The sequence below is a fragment of the Lutra lutra genome, chromosome 8 (assembly GCF_902655055.1).
Source record: "Lutra lutra chromosome 8, mLutLut1.2, whole genome shotgun sequence".
Lineage (NCBI taxonomy): Eukaryota > Metazoa > Chordata > Mammalia > Carnivora > Mustelidae > Lutra > Lutra lutra.
In genome coordinates this window covers 17791294-17814523 of record NC_062285.1, presented here as the reverse complement: position 1 = coordinate 17814523, position 23230 = coordinate 17791294, and the positions used below count along the sequence as shown (strand labels likewise).

General features: G+C 38.2%; 1 protein-coding gene across 1 annotated transcript in view; it reads right to left on the bottom strand.

The window, feature by feature from the left end:
- LOC125106834 (uncharacterized) overlaps nucleotides 1–23230 on the bottom strand; it is a 111896-nt gene that overhangs the window by 67107 nt on the left and 21559 nt on the right. The gene's annotated exons all lie outside the window — the stretch shown is intronic.

Sequence of the window (23230 nt, the reverse complement as noted above, 5' to 3'; positions counted from 1 at the left end):
TAAAAACTCTTGCCCACATTCTCCCTTCCCTCCCTCTACCTCTTGACTTGACCCTGATCCTTCCCCACGGGACCCTGCATGGCATGCCGTGCCCTGTGTCCTGACTCTGGGGCTCTCTGAGTATAAACTTCTTCCTTCATGACAATCATTTTCAGGTCTGCGTGTCTCACCACACCTGATTCAAGCAAATCCCAGGTAACTTTTAAAGCACTGTTACATGGTAGATATTCAATAATTTTTGTTGAATAAATAAATAAGTTAATTAATGAGTTCACCAAAGGCAAGAATATAAAAACTGCCCCCTTGAGTTAGCCTGCTGGCTCCTCCAGCCCTGTACTCTGACGTCCGTGAATCCATCATAGAAGAATACAGCTATCCTCCTTGACATCAACAGCTAAGCCATACCCTCAAAACGAAATTTTTCTTAATGAAAAAAGATGATAGAATCTCACACTGTTCCCCTTCTTCCTTGAATGTAGAAGAGAAAAATAAGGTGTGTTCCAGGTGCAGTGAGCTAGCTTGCTCCCTCTCTCTTTTGTCATCTTTCAACCCAGCCCCTAAGTTTAGAAACAGTGGGCAAAGTCCATAAATCAAGGCAATGTTATCATTGAGGCAGTCTTGCTAAGACTCTGTCTACTGAATGGCAAGTGAATTCCCTTCCAGCTCTAAGAGCCATCATTTCCATATAAGTAGGAATGCAAAAGGATGTTGCTGCAGGCCAACGGTAAACATTCTTGACCCATTTAAGCAAATGTGAAAGGAGACCATGTCCTTCATTTCTAGTTAAACCTGTCACTGAATCAGTTATAAGTCTTGGTGTTCCAAGGACAGGAAAAACCCACCTCAAAATGGTTTAAGCCATAAAAACTGGTGTACAGGGGTGCCTGGGTGGCTTAGTGGGTTAAGCCTCTGCCTTTGGCTCTGGTCATGATCTCAGGGTCCTGGGATCGAGCCCCACATCAGGCTCTCTGCTCAGCAGGGAGTCTGCTCCCCCCCCCACCCCCGCCCCGGCCTGCTTCGTTGCCTACTTGTGATTTCTCTCTCTGTCAAATAAATAAATAAAATTTAAAAAAAAAAAAAAACTGGTGCACAAAGGGTAAGTCTAGATAGAGGTGGATTGTTACCTTTTTAAGGCTAAAAACAACTAAAACAGAAAATCCCTCAAGAAAATATACAGATGTAGGGGCGCCTGGGTGGCTCAGTGGGTTAAGCCGCTGCCTTCGGCTCAGGTCATGATCTCAGAGTCCTGGGATCGAGCCCCGCATCGGGCTCTCTGCTCAGCAGGGAGCCTGCTTCCTCCTCTCTCTGCCTGCCTCTCTGCCTGCTTGTGATCTCCCTGTCAAATAAATAAAATCTAAAAAAAAAAAAAGAAAAGAAAAGAAAATATACAGATGCAATAAGACCATATTAAATGAGAGGGGAGAAAAGAAAGCATGAGTGCAGGATTCAGGACAAGAGTTACTTAAGGTTAGGGAAGGCAAGATTATGAGATGGGGAGGAAGTCATAAGGTTAAGATTTGGGTTATTTATCAAGGTCCTCATTTTTGTTTTACAAAGTGGGTTTGAGGATATTTGTTACAGCATAAACACCCCCCCCAGCAACCCTTATGTATTTGAGGATATTTGTTACAGCATTACATTATTATGTAAAGCCTCTGCTTTTGGCTCAGGTCCTGATCCCAGGGTCCTGAGATCAAGTCCCCTATTGGGCTCCCCTCTCCATGGAAATTCTCCTTCTCCCACTCCTGCTTGTGTTCCCTCTCTCGCTGTGTCTCTCTCTGCCAAATAAATAAATAAAATCTTTAAAAAAAAAAAAAGAAAAAGAAAAAGAAAAAATATTTCTATGTATATACATAGTGTTCATATAAAAGAAATGAAGACTCAGAAAAACGGATAGGTCTGAGAGTTTATATACCATTTCAACAAAGAGTAAGAAATTGAGGAAATGTACAAGATAAAGGAAAAAGGGGTTAGAGGCAGTAAATTGGGGGAAAGTGACTAGGAAGCATTGGGGGGAAATTAACAGAAGATAAGGGTTATTTTAGTAATGTTTTTGGCACAGATTCACTTCAGCATCGACTCCCTGTGCTGGGTGATAAGAATGTTCTCTTCTATCTGTTGTAGGGAGGATACCTCTCTCATGGGAAATTTATGCCTTGCTTTTGGGTAAAAAGGAGAAGGGCAGAGAGCCCATCCTGTATCTGCCATTTCTCTACTGCCTTTACCTCAAAATTATCAATAAGTGGCATTGTAGGTGGGAGTGTGTTCTGACCCCCACACTATTTTTCAGTCCTGGCTTAGCAAATTTTGTGAAATATAGCATAAATGCATCAAGATTTTAGCACATATGTACCAGGTATGCCACAATATAAAACGGATAAATACTAAAACCCAAAGTATTTCATTACTATATTATAGTATTTATTTCATAGTTAATCCCTTCAGAATTGCAGCTTCCTGCCAAACCTGAACTATCTTAAGCACTTCAGGAAACAAGAAAATGAAACAGAAATCCAACTCTCAGTGATCATTTTTCACAGTAAGGGAAATTAGATATAGATGTAAGTGATGAATATTAATAAGCATAAGATAGGTTAGAAAGTCATGTCATAAGAGAGGGATACAAAATGCTATTCCAGATGGGAGGCTGAGACTCGGGTGCTTAGAAGAGCTCAGTGAAGAAACTTGAAGTGTAGTAGGGTATGGAATGTGGAGATAAAGGGGAGACATCACCAATAAGAGGAACAATGGTACACAGCTGGGAAAAGGTAGCTTGTGGGGGCAGAAAGCAAATGTTTGGTTTGAGCCAAGGGCAGGATTTACTGAAGGGGGTAGAGGATTTTAAGATTGAACATTAGCTGAGGTCTGGTCATGACAGCCTCAAAGATCAAGTCCTGAGGAGTTTGTGCTTAATTCTGAAGCCAGGAAAGATCTTATGAAGGTTCAGGAATAGGGGAGGCATGACATGATCATTTCTGTATTTCAAGAAAGACAAAATGGCAACACTATAAGAAGGAAGGAGGAGGAGAGCCTGGAGGTGAGTAGAAATGAGGCTCTGTCTAATTAAAACTCCTCAGGACTTGATCTTTGAGGTGGTTTTGTTTTTGTTTTGTTTTGTTTTGTTTTAAGAAAAAAAAAAAAAACCCACCCCGCCTCTCTGCCTACTTGTGATCTCTCTCCGTCAAATAAATAAAATCTCTTAAAAAATTTTTTTTCATAATGCAGCTATGCTCTATTTAAAATGGTGATGTACTCAAAGTAGGATGAAAGGTAATTTTCTCTGTCTTCATATGGATTTTAGCCTAAGGATAATTTTTTAAAGTTAAGTTACTCTTCAAAATAAAACATATTGGGGCACCTGGGTGGCTCAGTGGGTTAAAGCCTCTGCCTTCGGCTCCGGTCATGATCCCAGTATCCTGGGATCGAGCCCCACTTCGGGCTCTCTGCTCTGCGGGGAGCCTGCTTCCTCCTCTCTCTCTCTCTGCCTGCATCTCTGCCTACTTGTGATCTCTGTCTGTCAAAGAAATAAATAAAATCTTAAAAAATAAATAAATAAATAAAACATGTTCATGGCATAACTCTGCCAAAACACAGGACACCATGGGAGAACCACGTGTCAGTGTCAACTATTTTCAAAGAGTACAGTTAACAATTTTCAACCCTGCAGAGACTCCCTGAATCCAATGGCACATTTAAGACAAAATTAGGGTCTTTTTTTCAGTTTTACATACATACATACATATGAATGGTAGCTAAACTGTCAAAACTGATCTATATTCAACACCAAAATTGATGGTAAATGATGTTCACTGGATAGGTATTTGATTTTATGTAAGTATTATGTAAGTAGATCAGGCCAAGTCTGAGGTAATATTAGGCAACAAAGCCACAGACTTTTAAGAGTATTCCAATATTGGCTGTTACAACTTTTGAATTGATTCGATCTGATGCCTCCAAATGACCCTTGATATATTGACAGCTAAGAGAGAAAAATGAGATTTGAGGGTATCTGGTGTCCTTTTACGCTCTTCACTCATTAAATCATTCATCTTTGGGTTTTTTTTTCCCCTTTGTGACACTTGCAATCAAATAGAGAAAGAAACATGAACTAACCACATAAAAACATCCAAGTAAATATGTGTTTACAAAAGGCAGCAAGTATTCTGAAAGTGTAAAAACGGAGCATCATGAGAATGAGGAGATGAGTGGATGTAGGAAATCAGAGAAAGCTTCTCAAAGAAAGCAGTAAACTGAAGTCGATTTTAGCCAAGAAAAGAGAAGCAGCATTTCACAGTAAGACAGCATCTCAAGTCTGATTAACTGTAATACTTTGCATAGAAATTACATGATCCTAGAATACATTCTATTGTACCTAGAGGTATGACATAAAAATATTATAGATCATCTAACAATATGTGAAAATGTCATTCATTAAATTTAAATAGCAATTTGCAATACTATGGTTATAAACTATTTGGCTTGGGGCAATATGTTTCCATGTCTTATGAAATTATTAATTCTCATTAAACACTAATGATCCTTACTGCGAGGATTAGAGCTAATTAACTACTCCTTCACCTACATTAATTTATTAGTTACTCATGATGAATCCATTAAATGTTTCTGTGTTAGTTGGCCAAAGTAAGTTTTATGGACCAGATACCAACACTGCTAAGCACACACATAAACAAACACTTTGAAAAATAAACACTGCATGGTTAGATAATGAAGTTGGAAAACAGATGAACAACAGGGATAAATGTTATGATATATTAAATAGTCACCCAATTAGTCCGGTGACCAAATGTGTTGTTTCCACAGTTATAGGCATTGATGTCACAGGACCCTATGTGAGCAGGGCCACCTCATCACTATTTCAGAATCAAAACTAAAGAACAACTGAAGTCTTGAGCACTAAATTCCTTGACTTACATTCGGTAGTACTGCTCTTGCAGACTTTTTTCACAACCAGGAAGATTTCAAACAAAGAAAACGAGCAATAACACTAAGTCATTGTTGGTATAAATAAAGAGGGAATTTTGAGTGGTTCTCAAAATGTGATCCAGCTCTCAGCAGTGTCAGCATCACCTGAAAACTTGTTAGAAGTGCAGGTTTCTATGTTCTCCACATCAGCTACTGAATCAGAAAGGTTCGGGGAAAGGCCCTGCAATCTGTGTTCTAAGCAAATGATTCTGTGCACACTGAAGTAAGTTTTTTCTCTTTTTTTCAGATTTTATTTATTTATTTGACAGAGAAAGAGATCACAAGTAGACAGAGAGGCAGGCAGAGAGAGAGGGGGAAAAGCAGGCTCCCGACGAGCCCAGAGCTTAATCCCAGGACCCTGAGATCATGACCTGAGCTGAAGGCAGAGGCTTAACCCACTGAGCCACCCAGGTGCCCCTGAAGTAACTTTTCTTAAACCTTGTTGATTTTACAACACAGACAGACTCAAAAGCTCATCTCAATTGAAGCAATTTTCTCAAAGTTTTCTATTTCCTTCAACTCAGAAGAAATTGAAGCCATGTAACGGCATGTCATTTATAGCCACTAACTCAAGAGTTTAGCCATAAATTTTAATTCTTAAACTTTGAATAAGTTGAACTTAGAATATTTCAAAGCTGTTGTAGATTTAAAATTCTGAGGGTTACATGAAGCTTGTGCTATCGTAAATAGGTTTTTAGTTGGTACAACTTAAATTTCATGGCATAAACAAGATGACATTTACCCAAGAAATGTATTTGATTTTCATTTGCAAACTTTTGTATATTTTAATATATCTTAAGTGGTGTGCATTAAAGTTAACAGTTGCTTCTTTTTAGGAAAGCCTATTATAAAACATAATCTTCACATTACAAAAAGATCATCTTTGGCTTTAAAAGTGTATTTTTGTGTCATTTAAAAATAAATCTACTCAAACATCCATTTAGGATAAAAACTCTCAACAAGGTAAGTATAGAAGGAATGTACCTCAACAATATAGAGGCCATGTACGATGAGCTGACAGCTACTATCATACTCAATGGTGGAAAGCAGAAAGTTTTTCCTCTAAGATTGGGAACAAGACAAGGATGTCCTAACCATAGCATTTAAGCAAGAAAAAGAAATAAAAGGCATCCAAATTGAGAGTAAGAAGTAAAACTGTCATTATTTTCAGATAACGTGATACTATATATAGAAAACCCTACTAAAGACTCTACCAAAAAACTATTGGAGCTAATAAATAATTCAATAAAGTTGCAAGATACAAAATTAACATACAGAAATTGGATGCATTTCTATACACTAATAACAAGAAATCAGAAAAAGAAATTAAGAAAATAATCCTATTTATAATTTCATTGAAAAGAATAAGATACGAAAAAACTTAAGGGAGTTGAGAGACCTATACTTTGAAAACAATTATTGATGAAAGAAACTGAAGATAACACAAATAAGTGGAAAGATATTCTGTGCTCACGGTTCTGAAAAATTAATGTTAAAATGTCCATTCTACCCAAAGCAATCTATAAATTCAATGCAATCCCAATCAAAATTCCAATGGCATTTTTCATAGAAATAGGACAAACAATCCTAAAATTTGTATGGAACCCCAAAAGACCCTGAATAGCCAAGGTAATCTTGAGAAAGAAGAAGAAAGCTGGAGGTATCACACTCTCTGATTTCAAATTATACTAAAAAGCTAGGGTAATCAGAACAGTATGGTGCTGGCACAAAAACAGACACACAGATCAACAGAATAGAATAGAGAGCCTGGGAAAAACACATGCATGTGAATAACTGATGGCAAAGAAGGCAAAAATACACAATGGGAAAAAGACAGTCTCTTCATTAAGTGGTGTTGGGAAAACTGGATAGAAACTGCAATAGAATGAAACTAGGCCACTATCTCACAGCATACACAAAAATAAATTCAAGACTTGAGTGTAAAACTCTTTGACATTAGCTGTGGCAGCATTGTTCTGGACCAGTCTCCTCAGGCAAGGGCAAAAAAACTAAATAAATGAACAGGATTATATTAAACTAAAAAGTTTTTGCACAGTGAGGAAAACTATCAATAAAACAAAAGGGCAACTTACTGAATGGGAGAAGATATTTGCAAATAATAAATCTAATAAGGGATTAACAGCTCAAATATCAACTTACTATTAAAAAAAAAACAACAACCCAGTTTAAAAATGAGCAGAGGGACTTCAATAAATACTTTTCCAAAGAAGACATATAGATAAGCCAACAGGCACATGAAAAGGTGCTCAGCATCGCCAATCATCAGAAAAATGTAAATCAAAACCACAATGAGATATCATCTCACACCTGTCAGATTGGTTATTATTAAAAAGACAAAAAAGAACAAGTGTTGGCGAGGGTGTGGAGAAAAGAGAACCCTTGTATGTTATTGGTGGGAATATATAGTGGTGTGAGTCACTACAGAAAACAGTATGGAGTTGCTCAAAAAATTAAAAAGAGAATTATCACATAATCCAGCAATTCCACTCCTTGGTAATTTATCTGAAGAAATTGAAAACACCAAGTCAAAGAGACATATGTAACCCTATATTTACTGCAGCATTTTTTTTTTCAATAGCCAAGATATAGAAGCAACATAAGTGTCTAGTAATAAATGAATGGATTAAGAAGATGAGGTATATATATATAAACATGGAGTATCAGCCATAAAATAGAATGAAATCTTGCCATTTGGAGCAGCATGGAAAGACCTAGAGGGTTATTCTAAGTGAAAGAAGTCAGACAAAGAAAGACAAACACCATATGATTTCACTTATATGTGGAAGCTAAAAAACAAAACAAACAAAATAGAAACAGACTCATAGATACAAGACACTGTTGGTTCCAGAGAGAAGAAGGATTGGGGAGCAGAGGAAATAGGTGAAGAAGATTAAGAGGTACAAACTTCAATTATAAAATAAATAGGTCATGGGGTTGTAATGCACAGCCTAGGGAATATAGTCAATAATGCTTTAATAACTTCGGTGATAGATAGTAACTAGACATTATGGGGATCATTTCATAATGTGTAAAAATATTGAATCACTATGATATACAACTAAAACTAACAGGATATTGTGTATCAACGATATTTCAATAAAATAAAGATTCCAGGAAAAAAAATTAAAAAACAATAAAACTTCTTTTTTTTTTTAAAGATTTTATTTATTTATTTGACAGAGAGATCACAAGTAGATGGAGAGGCAGGCAGAGAGAGAGAGAGAGGGAAGCAGGCTCCCTGCTTAGCAGAGAGCCCGATTCGGGACTCGATCCCAGGACCCTGAGATCATGACCTGAGCCGAAGGCAGCGGCTTAACCCACTGAGCCACCCAGGCGCCCAAAAACAATAAAATTTCTGATGAGTACTAGGGCTGATCTTCCAATAAATGGATTATTTGCTAGTCTTCTCCACTCAAGTAAAATCATCTAGTTTTAACAACAAAAAAAGTAATAATAAATAAATCTATTCATAAAAATTAAGTATATATTATAATTTTTCTGATATACATATAAAAATTAATGCAATCATATTTAAATACACCAACTTGTGAGGGTGTAAGTATTCTCTAAACATATAACATATCATTTCCTAATATCTGGGTGGAAGCCCTTTGGAACCTGTCCCTGGTGTATACTGAATGCCTTCCTCACTGAACACAGTCTGATTTCCTATAGGGAGATTTTGTCTAATCTTTCTTCAGCTTTACACACTGCACTTTTCGAGGTCTCCAAATGCTGTGAGCAGTCAATTAAATAAACAAAAAAAAATTTTAATTAAACCTACATGTGAAAAGTTGAAAGAAGCATCTTAGAGCAGACCTCGCCCTAGCGCCAAAGGCAGTTCTATGAGGAAACATATGAGGCACAGTGTTTTGAGTTGCTGGAAATTGATATTACAACCAATCAACCATAGAACATAAATAAGAATTCCCCACCTCCGGGAAAGTGTGGGAGGGAAGGATGTGTTAAGACAGACTGAAGAGGCACAAGGCAGCCGCATTAATTCTAGAAGAGTGTGATAAATGAAATGCAGGAATAAGAGACTATTTCCTATTCTTTCCATTACAAAAGTCTCCAGGATTCCTGGAAGAACAAGGAGCTCCAGCATTATGGACACATTTCACATAACTATAATAGGGATTATGATTTTTTCCTGGTGAAGACCTGGAGATAGTACTAGAAAAAAGTTCCCGTTTGGTATACATGTAACGCACTCTTCTTTCTGTATTTGTCTACTTATAACTAAATTAAGGAATACATCTGTTTAAAGGGAAGGTAATTTACAATTGAACTGAACTCTGCACTCTCGAGTCTTCCTATTACACAAATGGGGCTAGCACTATGTATCACTCTCTGTGTTGAGGAGATTAAATGATACCATGTACATAAAGCATTTGGCACAGTGCCTGGCAAAGAATAAGAACTGTCCGTGTGCATATAATCATCATGACCAAGACCATCATCAAATGAACCATCTCACCTTGGCTGTCACACTTTTTGTATTTGGGATATTTTATTCAGAAGACCTGACAATGTTAGTATTACCTAAATCTCCCAGAATCAAAACTCTACATTAGTCCCAAACTTAACATGCCTTTTAATCTCCCTCTACTATAGAGAGCATGAAAATAAACCAGTTTGGACAAAGTTCTTCCTCATCACTGGCACAGTTTCAGAAATTTCTCCAAATAAGTATTAATAATCTTTTAATTGAGGAAAATCAATTCCTGCCTTCATGCCTAAGTAACTAGGTTTTTCCTATTAATTATCAGATTATTTTTTTTTAATTTATTTTTCTTGGGGGGAGTGAATGCAAATTGGGGCAGCCACACTGGAAAACAGTATGGAGTTTCCTCAAAAAGTTAAAAATAGAAGTACCTTATGATCCAGGAATTGCACAATGGGGTATTTACCCAGAGAATACAAAAATACTAATTCGAGGGATGCCTGGGTGGCTCAGTTGGTTAAGCCGATGCCTTCGGCTCAGGTCATGATCTCAGCATCCTGGGATCGAGTCCCACATCGGGCTCCTTGCTCAGCAGGGAGCCTGATTCTCCCTCTGCCTCTGCCTACCACTCTGTCTGCCTGTGCTCGCTCTCTCTCTCTCTCTCTAACAAATAAATAAATTTAAAAAAATACTAATTTGAAGGGATACATGCACCCTGATGTTTACAGCAGCATCATCTACAATAATAAAATTATGGAAAGAGGGGCACCTGGGTGGCTCAGTGGATTAAGCCTCTACCTTCAGCTCAGGTTGTGATCTCAGGGTCCTGGGATCGAGCCCCACATCAGGCTCTCTGCACAGCAGGCACATCAGGCTCTCTGAACAGCAGGGAGCCTGCTTCCCCCCATCTCTCTGCCTGCTTCTCTGCCTACTTGTGATCTCTCTCTTTCTCTAAAAAGAAAAAAAAAATTATGGAAAGAGCCCAAATGGCCATCAACTGATGAACGGAAAGTAAGACGTGATATAGGTAAGAATGAAATCTTGCCATTTGCAATGATGTGAACAGAGCTAGAGAGTATTATGGTAAGCAAAGTAACTCAGTCGGAGAAAGACAAATACCATATAATTTTACTCATCTGTGGAATTGAAGAAACAAAACAAATGATCACAGCAGAAAAAAAGAGAGAGAAAGAAATAGACTCTTCACTGTAGAAAACGAACTGAGGGTTACCAGAGGGCGGGGGGATGGGTTAAACAGGTGATGAGGTGATTAAGGAGTGCACCTGTCATGATGAGCACTGGGTGTTGCATGTTAAGTGTTGAGTCACTAAATTGTACACCCGAAACTAATCCTACACCGTATATTAACGAACTGGAACTTACATAAAAACTTAAAAAAATAATTACCAGATAATTTTAGGACTGAAAGCAGAATGAAAGATCTAGACCAAACACTCATGGTATAAGAGGCATAAGGGTATGCAAACCTCTGCAAGTCAGCACGGGACGCGACTGGCTCAAGTCTCCTGACCGAATGTCATGCTACCTTCATTGTAATAGATGCACCACATGGTTTCAGCTACACAAAAGAGCTGCCCATGGACCATGTTTAGTAGCATACTACCAAGGTTGTCCAGGCTTTCCCTCTTCACAAATACTTTTACACAAAACACTTAATCCTCTCAGTTTCTCACAAACCAACAAGAGACAAAAACAATTATTTTTATTGAAATAATATTTCATACAAAAGAGTTAATAGTGTTTTTATGTGTAAACATTACTAAGTCACTAAGTATATAAGTCTTAAAATTATACACATTGTATGGGAATATTCACTTTAACATTCATTTGTTTTACTGAGAATTCTGAGTCCTAAATCAACTCGTTGACTCAGATTCCATAAAGGTAATTGTAAGACATAATTGTCTTTTTTTTTTGAACCAATGAATTTAAAATAAATATTGTGATGCTTATCCAAGACAATCATCCCCACACTCATCTTCCAGCATCTGTGGTACCTGTCCTCCTTTTCCTAAAGTAAATTTGCATTTGTTTTTTTTTTTTTTTTTTTTTTGACAGAGAGATCACAAGCAGGCAGAGAGGCAGGCAGAGAGAGAGGAGGAAGCAGGCTCCCCGAGAGAGCAGAGAGCCTGATGCGGGGCTCGATCCGAGGACTCCAAGATCATGACCTGAGCCGAAGGCAGCAGCTTAACCCACTGAGCCACCCAGGCGCCCCGCATTTGGTTTTGATAACAGATTTTTTTTCTGCCTGAAATTTGTTAAGTGTATCAATTTAAGATAAAAATTCAAATTCCAATTTCACAAACTGGCTAGAAAATTTAATGTCTTTCCATGGACAATATGAATACCAGTATTATCAGCTTTAATTTGTATTTTCTCCAATCCTTTGTTTCTTTATGCATACATGAAAAGGATTCCCTTGGTTTACATCATCTACCTCAGCAATCAGATGCCTTGTGTAAAGGAGTCCATAAGCCATATGTCCTCTTACTTCTTGGAGTAAATTTCAACTTCAAAATCTATCTAATCCATAGCAGAAGCTTTGGTGGTAGGCTCTTTCTTGTTCCCAATCGTTTCTTTATTCTCTCTCTTTTCTAAACCTGTCTACCTTGCTTAAATGGAAAACAGTAATGAACCTATCTAAGTTTAAAGGATGAGAACAGCCAGGTATAAAACCTCTACCATAAGATTATTCTCTGACCTTCTTTAATTCCCAGGTTCAAAACAAAACAAACAAAAAAACCCCACTAAGTTTCAGATATTCCAAATTCTCCACATGTCATTACTCTTTTTCTTAAACAAACACAAAACCTGGAAAGTTATTACTTTGGTTCTTATTATGATGAATAAAGTAGAACCAAGCAGAGTAAAAAGGAGACAAACAAAATCAAAGAAACCAATAAAATCAAGAAAGGACTAAAGAAAAGCAATCAAGTCTAACTTTCCAGAGAAGATTCACCCTCATTTTCCTTACTTTCTTCTTTAGTTATGTCAAAGTTTAGAAGAATATGGATTTTTTAAAGCAACAACTTGTTTTCTTATACTCATACTATGATGTGTTTATAGAAAAGCCTGAAATAAAATAAGGGCATGAAATACCTAATTTCAAAATTCTTCTTTAAGATTTCAATTCTAGTTGAAACTGTATAAGGAATTTTTCTTCCTGGGTGTGCCTGGGTGGCTCAGTTGTTAAGTGGCTGCCTTCAGCTCAGGTCATGATACCAAGGTCCTGGGATCAAACCCCACATCGGGCTCCCTGTTCAGTGGGAAGTCTGCTTCTCCCCCTCTCACTCTCTCTGCTTGTGTTCCCTCTTTTGCTGTCTCTCTCTGTCAAATAAATAAATAAAATCTTTTCAAAAAATTTAGGAGTTTTTCTTCCCATTCTGGAATCTCACTCTATAGAAATACCATTCTCTACCCTTTCAGCTTTCTTCTAGTATATATTACTCTACCTCTAAATAACCCCTTTATTCTGCCCTCCCTGATTTTTGTTTGCTGTTCTTGTCTCATGACTTCTTCCTATGGAAAGTTAATTTATCACCCACCCACCCCACCAAACAAAGCATCTTCCCTCCTTCCAATGAAGTTACAGCATAATGAGCCAACTTTCTATGATTCATCATGACCACAAATCTACATAGTTTAGCCACACAAAGTTCTTTGATAACTTCCCCCCAGATATTTCCTTGCTTGGATAGTCCTGCATCTACCTCTGAGTCATCCACATACATCTTCAGAACAAATAAACCTCCAGTCTTCTGAAGGGCTGGGGAGAGAGGCAGCAGCCCTGCTCTGTGAGGACAGGGAGGTGACCTGGGAATCCAAGTTGTAAAATCCTTCAAACAATTCTCCGAATGCCATTTTACACCACCTCCCACCCCCAGAGGTTTCGGCTTCCTACAAATTCCTGTGGCTTTCTGGAGTTCTTAGCGAAGTTGGCTCTCCACCCACAGTCTTGGGTTTCAACCTTATTCATACTGCTAAATCAGGTGTCACTCATCTGCTTTCCCAATCTTTGTTGACATCTTTTGTCTGTTTGTCATTTCCTCCCTCTCCTTTGTTCTTGTGAGTTTGTTCCTTTTTAATCCTTTGATATTCTTTCAGTGTGGTTTATAGAGGGAACGCAAATAAATGCATCTGTCCAATCCACCATGATTAACCGGAAGTATTTGTGCTGATTATTTGTAAAGCATGATTTTCTTTCTTTCTTTTTTTTTTTAAACATAATCACACCCATTTCTCTTTGTCTGTTCCAAGTCGTCTGCAGACAAGTCCGAATAGCTAATTGGATTTTTAAAGTAGAAACAGCATTCAATCCTAAGTAAAATTGTAAAGTAGCTGAAATTCATGTTCAGTGTTTTTAGCCTCCCCATTCTTTTGCCATTTCCCCCACTTGATGGCACCCTTCTCCATGATCCATTATCTTCGTGGGGTTTTGGGGGGTTTTTTTGTTTGTTTTTTTTGTTTTTTGGCCTCTCACTCCCTCCCTCCCTCCTCTCTCTCTTTCTCCCTCTTATTTTCTCTCCCTATCTCTCTATCTCACTCCAAGAAACTAGATCTAGGGGCTGGAGAGAAACAAATTTATTCATACTAGGGTGTAAATGATTGACATCATTAAAAGTTGTGTCCCAGGACATTAATACAATGAAAAATTCTAAATTGAAATTAAGGTAAACTGTAATGTCCAAAGATATATTTTGGAAGTTCTCTGGGAGGAGGAATGTTTTGTGAGAGGAGCAGAGTAGGGTAAAAAATGAGGCAGAAGGGACAGAGAAAATGAAATACAAGAGACCCACAGGAAAAACAGATTGATGATAATGTCCAATTTCAAGAGATCATTTCCTATTTTTCTTCCTATATATGCTAATCTGGAAGAAGCCAGAATTTTTTTAAAAATTAAGAAAACAAAATTCTATATACTGCAGAAACTATGACAAGAGACATGACACTGTGAAAGTACAAATACCATGAATATCTTTTTTTAGTATATGTGCTGCCGAAGCGAGCACAATACCATGAATATCTTTAATGTCTTGTAAACAAAATCATAAAATAAAAGTGTCTCAAATTCAACATACACCCCGACCTAATTAATGTTAACAAGTGACCTGATTTTTCTGGTTAGTGATACCAATAGCTAGAACAGTCAGGTTTCAGATCAGGAAAATAAATTTTTATGGACTACTCTGGAGCAAATAATAAAGGAAAAGAAGCCAATATTTACCAGAAAGACAGCATTGTTTTGACATAAGCAAGAAACCTTCATGACTACTAGACATTATTATGGGCCCTTTCCAGATCCGTTATCTCTAAGGCAAGTGGCTAGCACAAGCAGAGAAACTGAAGGAGGATGTCCTTGCTTAAAATTAAAAAATTAAAAAAAAAAAGAGGGATGCCTGGGTGGCTCAGTTGGGTAAGTGGCTGCCTTTGGCTCAGGTCATGATCTCAGAGTCCTAGGAACAAGCCCAGCATTGGACTCCCTGCCCTTCTCCCTCTCCCTGCCAGTCTCCTTGTTTGTGCTCAATCTCTCTCTCTGTCAAACAAATAAATAAAATATTAAAAAAAGAAAGAAAACAACAATGGAACCACTTTGTGAATTAACCTAACTATGTACCTTCAAGTATGTTCATATTTCCTTGGAGAGGAATTTTGATTTACTCATCTGTAAAACGAAGAGGTTGTTGGCCTAGATCTGCAGTTACCGGTACAAGTATGTGCAGCAACACCTTTCTGTCATTAAATTTCCACCAATCGTGAGAAAAATGGTGAGGCTGTCATGAAGCCAACTTTATCCAGTTTAAACACCAGTTCTTCATTCTGAGATTGTGTCCCATCTTGTATGAAATAGGGATGAAATGAATGGCTATTTTCCTTTCCTCCTCCTCCCCTCCTAGCTCCTCCTTCTTCTTTAGATTGTTCTTATTAGTAGAATTTAAGAGTTGATGGATTTCTATTGGTCACAGACATTTAAAAAATGAAAAACACATACTTTTCAATGATATATATCTAAAACCTCTTCTGATATCAATGCAAATTAATTCAAAATGGTCCTCTAGTTTTTCTTGCACCAGTGGATATCAATAGTTCTTGTAAACCTTGGTCTTTTTTACATTGTTATACCCCTTTGTTAGTCTATATTTAAATTATGAAAGAAAAAGTAACTTAATTTTTTTTTTTAAGTAGGCTCCATGCCCAATGTGGGGCTTGGACTCACAACCCTAAGATTGAGAGTCACATCTTCTACAAACTGAGCTAGCCAGGCACCCCAAAAAAGTAATTTAAAATGCAACAAGCATTCAACTGAAGGTCAACGGTGGTAGTTCTAGGGTCTACCTACACATCCAGCAAGAGCAGCCTACCGGACTCCTCCTAAAGATGAAATGCATCTTTATCTTTTCAGAAAGCATACTGTCTACTTCAGTTGTATGTCACCAACTAATGATGATAGCAAGAAGGAGATTCTAAGGCATTTAGTTCATTCTTTCCATTAGGTTAAGAAAACGTTAATTACCAAAAAAAGGTCAATTGTCTTTATTGAAAAATAAGAACAGTTGCAGTAATTACCTGCAATGGTTTCAATACATAAAGGTTCAAAATAATGATGCTCTCACCTTGGTTTCATTCTATTTTGTTGGACATAGACACAGAGTTCATCTGGGTATTCCAGCAAGGTCTCGCTGGCTAGGTACTGCAAGAAAATACCCATATGGGGTTGGCAAGCCCAGTTCAGTGCCTGACATGAACACATGTTTTATAATTTCTGATCATAAAGATCACTTTTACTCTAAAAGAACTAGAAAAGGATTTGGAGACATAAACTCATGCCTTATCTCTGTTCTACTCTGGAACACTGGTCAAGTAACCTTGCTTCTGCACCTTCAGCATCCTGCCTATAAGTAGGGAGAATAATCTCATTAGATATTATTTCATGACACTCTTGTGAGATAGGTCTAACACAGGAAAATCCTGTGAAAATTACAAAGCACCATATAAATATTTAAAAGTTTGCTCAAATTCAATAAATATTCAATGCTTTGTGACTTCCAGAAACATTCTTACTTGTGTTCAGCATCTAAGTGAAATACAATGAAGTACTACAAATACCCATACGTGTACATCTACGTGCTTTTCTCTCTCTCTCACAGGCATTTATATAAAAGTCTCCCCTCTAAAAATGGCTCTATGAAGCAGTTTCTTTGTGATGGTTAATTAAGAGCTCTGTTACCATAGGAAAGCCACCAAAATTTCTTCCCAATCTTTTCCAAGAGATTAAATTTCCTATACTCACTACTCAGTTTATGGGAAGACAGCAAGTAATTTCAAGATCCATAAAACCAAAGGTACAGCAGTCAGCAATTAGTCTGAAGGAATATTAGCAGCAACAAATTCATTAGCGCCAGAAATAGGGACCTCCACCAGTGGTTTTCCCAATACTTCAAATATGAGAACTCTCTTTTAAACATCAAAATACCTCCATAACTGAAAAATATATAATGACCAAAAACTACAAAATTTGTAATGCTCTTGAGTGAATTTTTTTACCTAATCATAACAGTATCTGTATACATCTGAGAATTAGTACATAGATAATAATTAATGAGTACAGAGATGAAGGAACCTGAACCAATTTTGACCCCCAACTAAACAACATTGACCTACAGCTTACCCTTGCCATTTTTTTTTCTTCCAGAAGAGAATAATTAATTTCTTAGGCAAAATGAGAGAAAATAAGAAAAATTCAGACATGGGTGTGGCAAGTTTCTGCCTTACTGGCTCTCTCTTTTTTTTTTTTTAAGATTTTTATTTATTTGACAGACAGATCACAAGTAGTCAGAGAGGCAGGCAGAGAGAGAGAGGAGGAGGAGGCAGGCTCCCTGTGAGCAGAGAGCCCGACGTGAGGCTCGATCCCAGGACCCTGGGATCATGACCCGAGCCAAAGGCAGAGGCTTTAACCACTGAGCCACCCAGGCGCCCCCTGGCTCTTGTTTTAAATCTGGACATTGATTAGTTTTTAATCCAAATTATCTACTGTTAGAAAAGAAATCTTTATAAGCTGTTGAATCCTTTAAAAGTCATAATTATGAAACATTTCCTGTCTGTGACAATAGTTTTCAACAATGGCAGATTTAACAACCCCCCCCCCTTTTTTTTAAGATTTTATTTATTTATTTGACAGAGACACAGCGAGAGAGGGGATATAAGCAAAGGGAGTGGGAGAGGGAGAAGCAGGCCTCCCACTGAGCAGGGAGCCCAATGCAGGACTCAGTCCCAGGACCCTGGGATCATGACCTGAGCCGAAGGCAGCCACTTAACAACTGACCCACCCAGGCGCCCCAACAACCCTTTTTTTTTTTTTAATTTTTTTAAAGATTTTATTTATTTATTTGACAGAGAGAGATCACAAGTAGAGAGGTAGGCAGAGAGAGAGGAAGGGAAGCAGGCTCCCTGCTGAGCAGAGAGCCTGATGCGGGACTCGATCCCAGGACCCTGAGATCATGACCTGAGCCGAAGGCAGTGGCTTAACCTACTGAGCCACCCAGGCGCCCCCCAACAACCCTTTTTTGATAACAAATTATCTCTAATGCCTTCTTGGTAGCCCACTTTGTTTATCTATTGCAGTGAAATAAACCATACCCCCAAAAGTAATTGATTACTTCTCATGATCCTGTGGGCTTACTGGGCAGTTCTGCTTGAAATGAGGTCATGTGGGCTCAGGAACAGCTAAGAGGTCAAAATGGCTTCACTCACTCACATAACTGGCCGGTGGTGCTGGCTGCTGGCTGGGTGTTCAGGTGGCCCTGTTGGCCAAGGCCTTACTTCCCTTCCATGTGGGCATCTCTATCTATATGACAGCTTAGGCTTCTTCATAGCATGGTAGCTTGATTCTACAAGGAGTGCTCCCCGGAGCAAAGGTGAAAGCCAAGCCCCACAAGTTACAAGGCATCCCTTTGGCTGCATTCTATTGGTCAAAAGGGGGCCCAGGCCCAAATTCAAGGAAAGGGGAAAAAGACTACCTTTTGATGTAGGAGTGGCAAGGTTATATGGTAATGGGACTTGTGGAGTGAGAGAGATTGCTGTGGCCACATATCTTCAAATGAAATTTTTAGATAATATAATCTAACTACACACACAATGTTTTTAAAAATGAAAATAGTACCTCAACAATAAATTAACAGAGAAATAAAAAGAGAATTAATTCATAAAGTATGCATTTCAATATACAATTGCTCAGCTATCACTACACTAAAAGATCTAACAAAGCAGCTAGATTATTGACTTGCAGATTAAGTTTTGGTTTAAGAAAAGATACTAAATCATTCTGTGGAAGAGATAAACCAAAATGAACAGAGATACAAGTGGACGCTAGAACAACAACAAAAAAGCATTAGGGTAAGTAATAACACATCAGATATTTTTTGTATATAATAAGGAAAAATAACCAAGATAAATTAGAGAGGAAATATAATATTCTCAAAAAGGATCTGGGCCTTATTTGCAAAGTATAAAATCAAAATAATTCCCCATGTGACTATAGAAAATATCTGAACTATTTTAAAATTCTACCACATGTTAAAGCAGATATTCAGTTTCCAGTACTTAAAAAAAACTTTAGTGATCACATCTGACAATACCCATAGAGAATATTGGATGGATTTTTTTTTTTTAGGATTTTATTTATTGGATGCCTGGGTGGCTCAGTGGGTTAAAGCCTCTGCCTTCGGCTCAGGTCATGATCCCAGGATCGATAGAGCCCCACATCAGGCTCTCTGCTCAGCAGGGAGCCTGCTTCCTCCTCTCTCTCTCTGCATATTTGTGATCTTTGTCTAAAGGCCACTGGTACCCCCTAGATATCGAACCCTTGGGTTGGCTCCAAATGCTTCACATTTTCAAACTCGCTAGCCACGTAGGCACCTCCTTGAGTGAGAACTACTGGCGAGGTAACAAAACGTGAGTCACACGAACCCAGGCTGCACATCAGTGTCTTTTGAAAACTGTCCTGGATATGCATCTAAGGTTGATTTGAACTTTAATTAAGTCACACTTGAAGACTCTCTAGGGCTTTTAAAAATTAAAGAGCTTTCAAGATATAATACTGCATGTTCTGCTTTTAAAACTGGACAATGATAAAAGCTTAAAGCCTAAGCAACCGCAATGCTAATCTCAACACCACACTGAAAGCTCTCGGAAGGAAGAGAGAGGATACCGTCACTCATTTCTTTCTTTTGTTTAGCCACCAAGTGCAATTAAGGGTTATTATGTTTTATTTAGTCATGTTCTCAACTTTTTGCTTCCAAATTTTGGCTTTTACATTTTCATATCACCTCTTAATCCTATGTTCCAACATTTACTTAATCATACATTTAATTTAACTAACAGTTATAATCATAACAGTCTGAGCATTCTTTATTGGGAATAGATGACTTTGATGATCAAAACAGAGAATCTTTACTAAAAATATCTCTGTATGATTGATTTTTTGATAGTTAAGAATTAGGACTGGAGGGGCACCTGGATGGCTCAGTGGGTTAAACCTCTGCCTTCGGCTCGGGTCATGATCTCAGGGTCCTGGGATCGAGCCCCGCATCGGGCTCTCTGCTCAGTAGGGAGCCTGCTTCCTTCTCTCTCTCTCTCCCTCTGCCTGCCTCTCCACCTACTTGAGATTGAAATAATATCTTAAAAAAAAAAAAGGTGGGGTTATGGACATTGGGGAGGGTATGTGCTATAGTGAGTGCTATGAAGTGTGTAAACTGGGAGATTCACAGACCTGTACCCCTGGGGATAAAAATATATGTTTATAAAAAATAAAATTAAAAAAAAAAAAAAAGAATTAGGACTGGAGTTCTTAGTGGCATCAGCCATGATGTATTACACACCTGTAGAGTGCTCAGTCGGTTTCTGCGGTTAAGATTGGGAATTTGCGGGGCACCTGGGTGGCTCAGTGGGTTAAAGCCTCTGCCTTCAGCTCAGGTCAGGGTCTCAGGGTCCTAGGATCGAGCCCCGCATTGGGCTCTCTGCTCAGCAGGGAGCCTGTTTCCGCCCTCTCTCTCTATCTGCCTCTCTGCCTACTTGTGAACTCTCTCCCTCTCTCTGTCAAATAAATAAATAAGGGGCGCCTGGGTGGCTCAGTGGGTTAAAGCCTCTGCCTTTGGCTCAAGTCATGATCCCAGGGTCCTGGGATCGAGCCCCGCATCTGGCTCTCTGCTCAGCAGGGAGCCTGCTTCCTCCTCTCTCTCTCTGCTTACCTGCGATCTCTCTCTGTTAAATAAATGGATAAAATCTTTAAAAAAAAAAATTTAAAAAATAAATAAATAAATAAAACCTTTAAAAAAAAGTTTGGGAGTCTATGAATTTTCCAAAACTTGTTCCAATCATGAGAAGACAGTTAATTTAATGATCTGGTAAGTAACTCGAATTGTCCATTTTTCTGTTTTCCTATAATATTTACCTTAGAATTCAAAGACATTAAAGAGGCCAAAATAATACATCACTTGCTTTCTGAAATTCCTAAAACATGCAGTTTTCAAACTGCTTATAAAAATCTGATCTCTTGGGGCACCTGGGTGGCTCAGTGGGTTAAGCCTCTGCCTTCGGCCCGGGTCATGGTCTCAGGGTCCTGGGATCGAGCCCCGCATCGGGCTCTCTGCTTGGCAGGGAGCCTGCTTCTCCCTCTCTCTCTGCCTGCCTCTCTGCCTACTTGTGATCTCTCTGTGTCAAATAAATAAATAAAATCTTTAAAAAAAAAAAATCTGATCTCTTATTTTATAAAATGCTATTGCAGTAGATGTAAACAATTCTTTTATTCTTTCCCCTTTCTCTTTTCTTTTCTCTTTCTTTCTTTCTTTCTTTTTTTTTGTAAATAGACTAAGTCTCCAGTGAGACTTTTTTTAACCTAGTTATTGATTTATAGTCTCAAGACTATTTATTAGGAAGCTTTCTTTCCTATTTGGGCAATTTATTTTTGGCACAAGAATCTAGGCCAAATACAAACTTCCTTGAATAACTTCCGGAATGAAAACTGTTGAAAATCTATAAATATAATCTGAATTTAGAGCATTAAGACGATATTAAAAGTCTGTCTACAAAACAAAGTATGTTATTATATGTTACAATATAATACATGTCTTTAAGGCAATTTACAGCCCTGCAGCCTCTATTCTGCTATATGGACAAAAGCATGTGCTATCTCAAGCATGAATTTGGTGAGTATAAATTCATCTAGCTCTGTCTTCAATAAGTATAATATAATAAAATAATATAATCATATAATCCTTTATCAGTCATCACCAATGAATATTTTTTTTAAAGATTTTATTTATTTATTTGACAGAGAGAGATCACAAGCAGGCAGAGAGGCAGGCAGAGAGAGAGGAGGAAGCAGGCTCCCCGCTGAGCAGAGAGCCCGACGCGGGGCTCGATCCCAGGACCCTGAGATCATGACCTGAGCCGAAGGCAGCGGCTTAACCCACTGAGCCACCCAGGTGCCCCACCAATGAATATTTTTAATTACCTATAAAATACAGTTCTTCCCTTCAAGAAGTTTAAGATGTAGGGAGGAATATTGTAGATGAATATAACCTACTGCTAGATGCATACAGTGTGAAGAAACTTGGTATAGAAAATCTAAAATGGTAAACAAGAAAAATTTTAAAAAGTATTTTCTGAGGGTTTTGAAGGGGCGGGGGGTGGGAGGTTGGGGGAACCAAGGGGTGGGTATTAGAGAGGGCACGAATTGCATGGAGCACTGGGTGTGGTGCAAAAACAATGAATACTGTTACACTGAAAAGAAAAAATTTTTTAAAAAAGTATTTTCTAAGTTCACTAAATGGTTTCCTGCATTCCTATAGATGCTAAGTAAGTATTAAGAATACATCACTAATGAGGCCTCATCCACGAGAGCAACAAAGACCTCCGTCTGAAAAGAGGTCAGCTGTGGAACTCAGCCACAGTGCTCTTCACCTGCATGGTCTCCTGCCAATATCCAGCACCTAGTTTTTGTATTTGTAATTTTGTATTCCCTTTCTTAAAGTAAGCCTCTCAAACCGCATAAGCCAAAGACCCCACAAAACCTGGATCTGTCCCAGCAGGGCAATAAACAATATGTGATTTCCACAAGTGAGTACAATACTTGGCTGAGATATTTCAAAATTCTAGAACCAGAAAGATATACCAGATTCCTAGATGACAAAACGCACTACTATTAAAATGTCTCAAGTCTCTCAAAATCAAATTGAGCATTTAATGTGAGTGCAATAAATATTCCAGCAGTAGTTAGAAAGCATAACAGAACTTAATCCTGGAAACATCTGGAAAAAAATAAGAATCACCAAGAAATTTCTGAAAAAATGATTCACTGAATGTGAGATGCAGGGCTGAGGAGAAAGAAACTTGTTTTTCCAGATACAGAACATATTATAAAACTTTAACAGTTAAGATATTGCTCTACTGGTGTAGGAATAGACGCAGTGAACAAAACAGACATTAGGACATGTAAAAAGATTAAGAAATAATGAAAGAGGGGCGCCTGGGTGGCTCAGTGGGTTAAGCCTCTGCCTTCGGCTCAGGTCATGATCTCAGGGTCCTGGGATCGAGCCCCGCGTCGGGCTCTCTGCTCAGCGGGGAGCCTGCTTCCTCCTCTCTCTCTGCCTGCCTCTCTGCCTGCTTGTGATCTCTGTCTGTCAGATAAATAAATAAAATCTTAAAAAAAAAAAAAAAAAGAAATAATGAAAGAAGCATACAAACTCAACAAGAGAGGGAAGA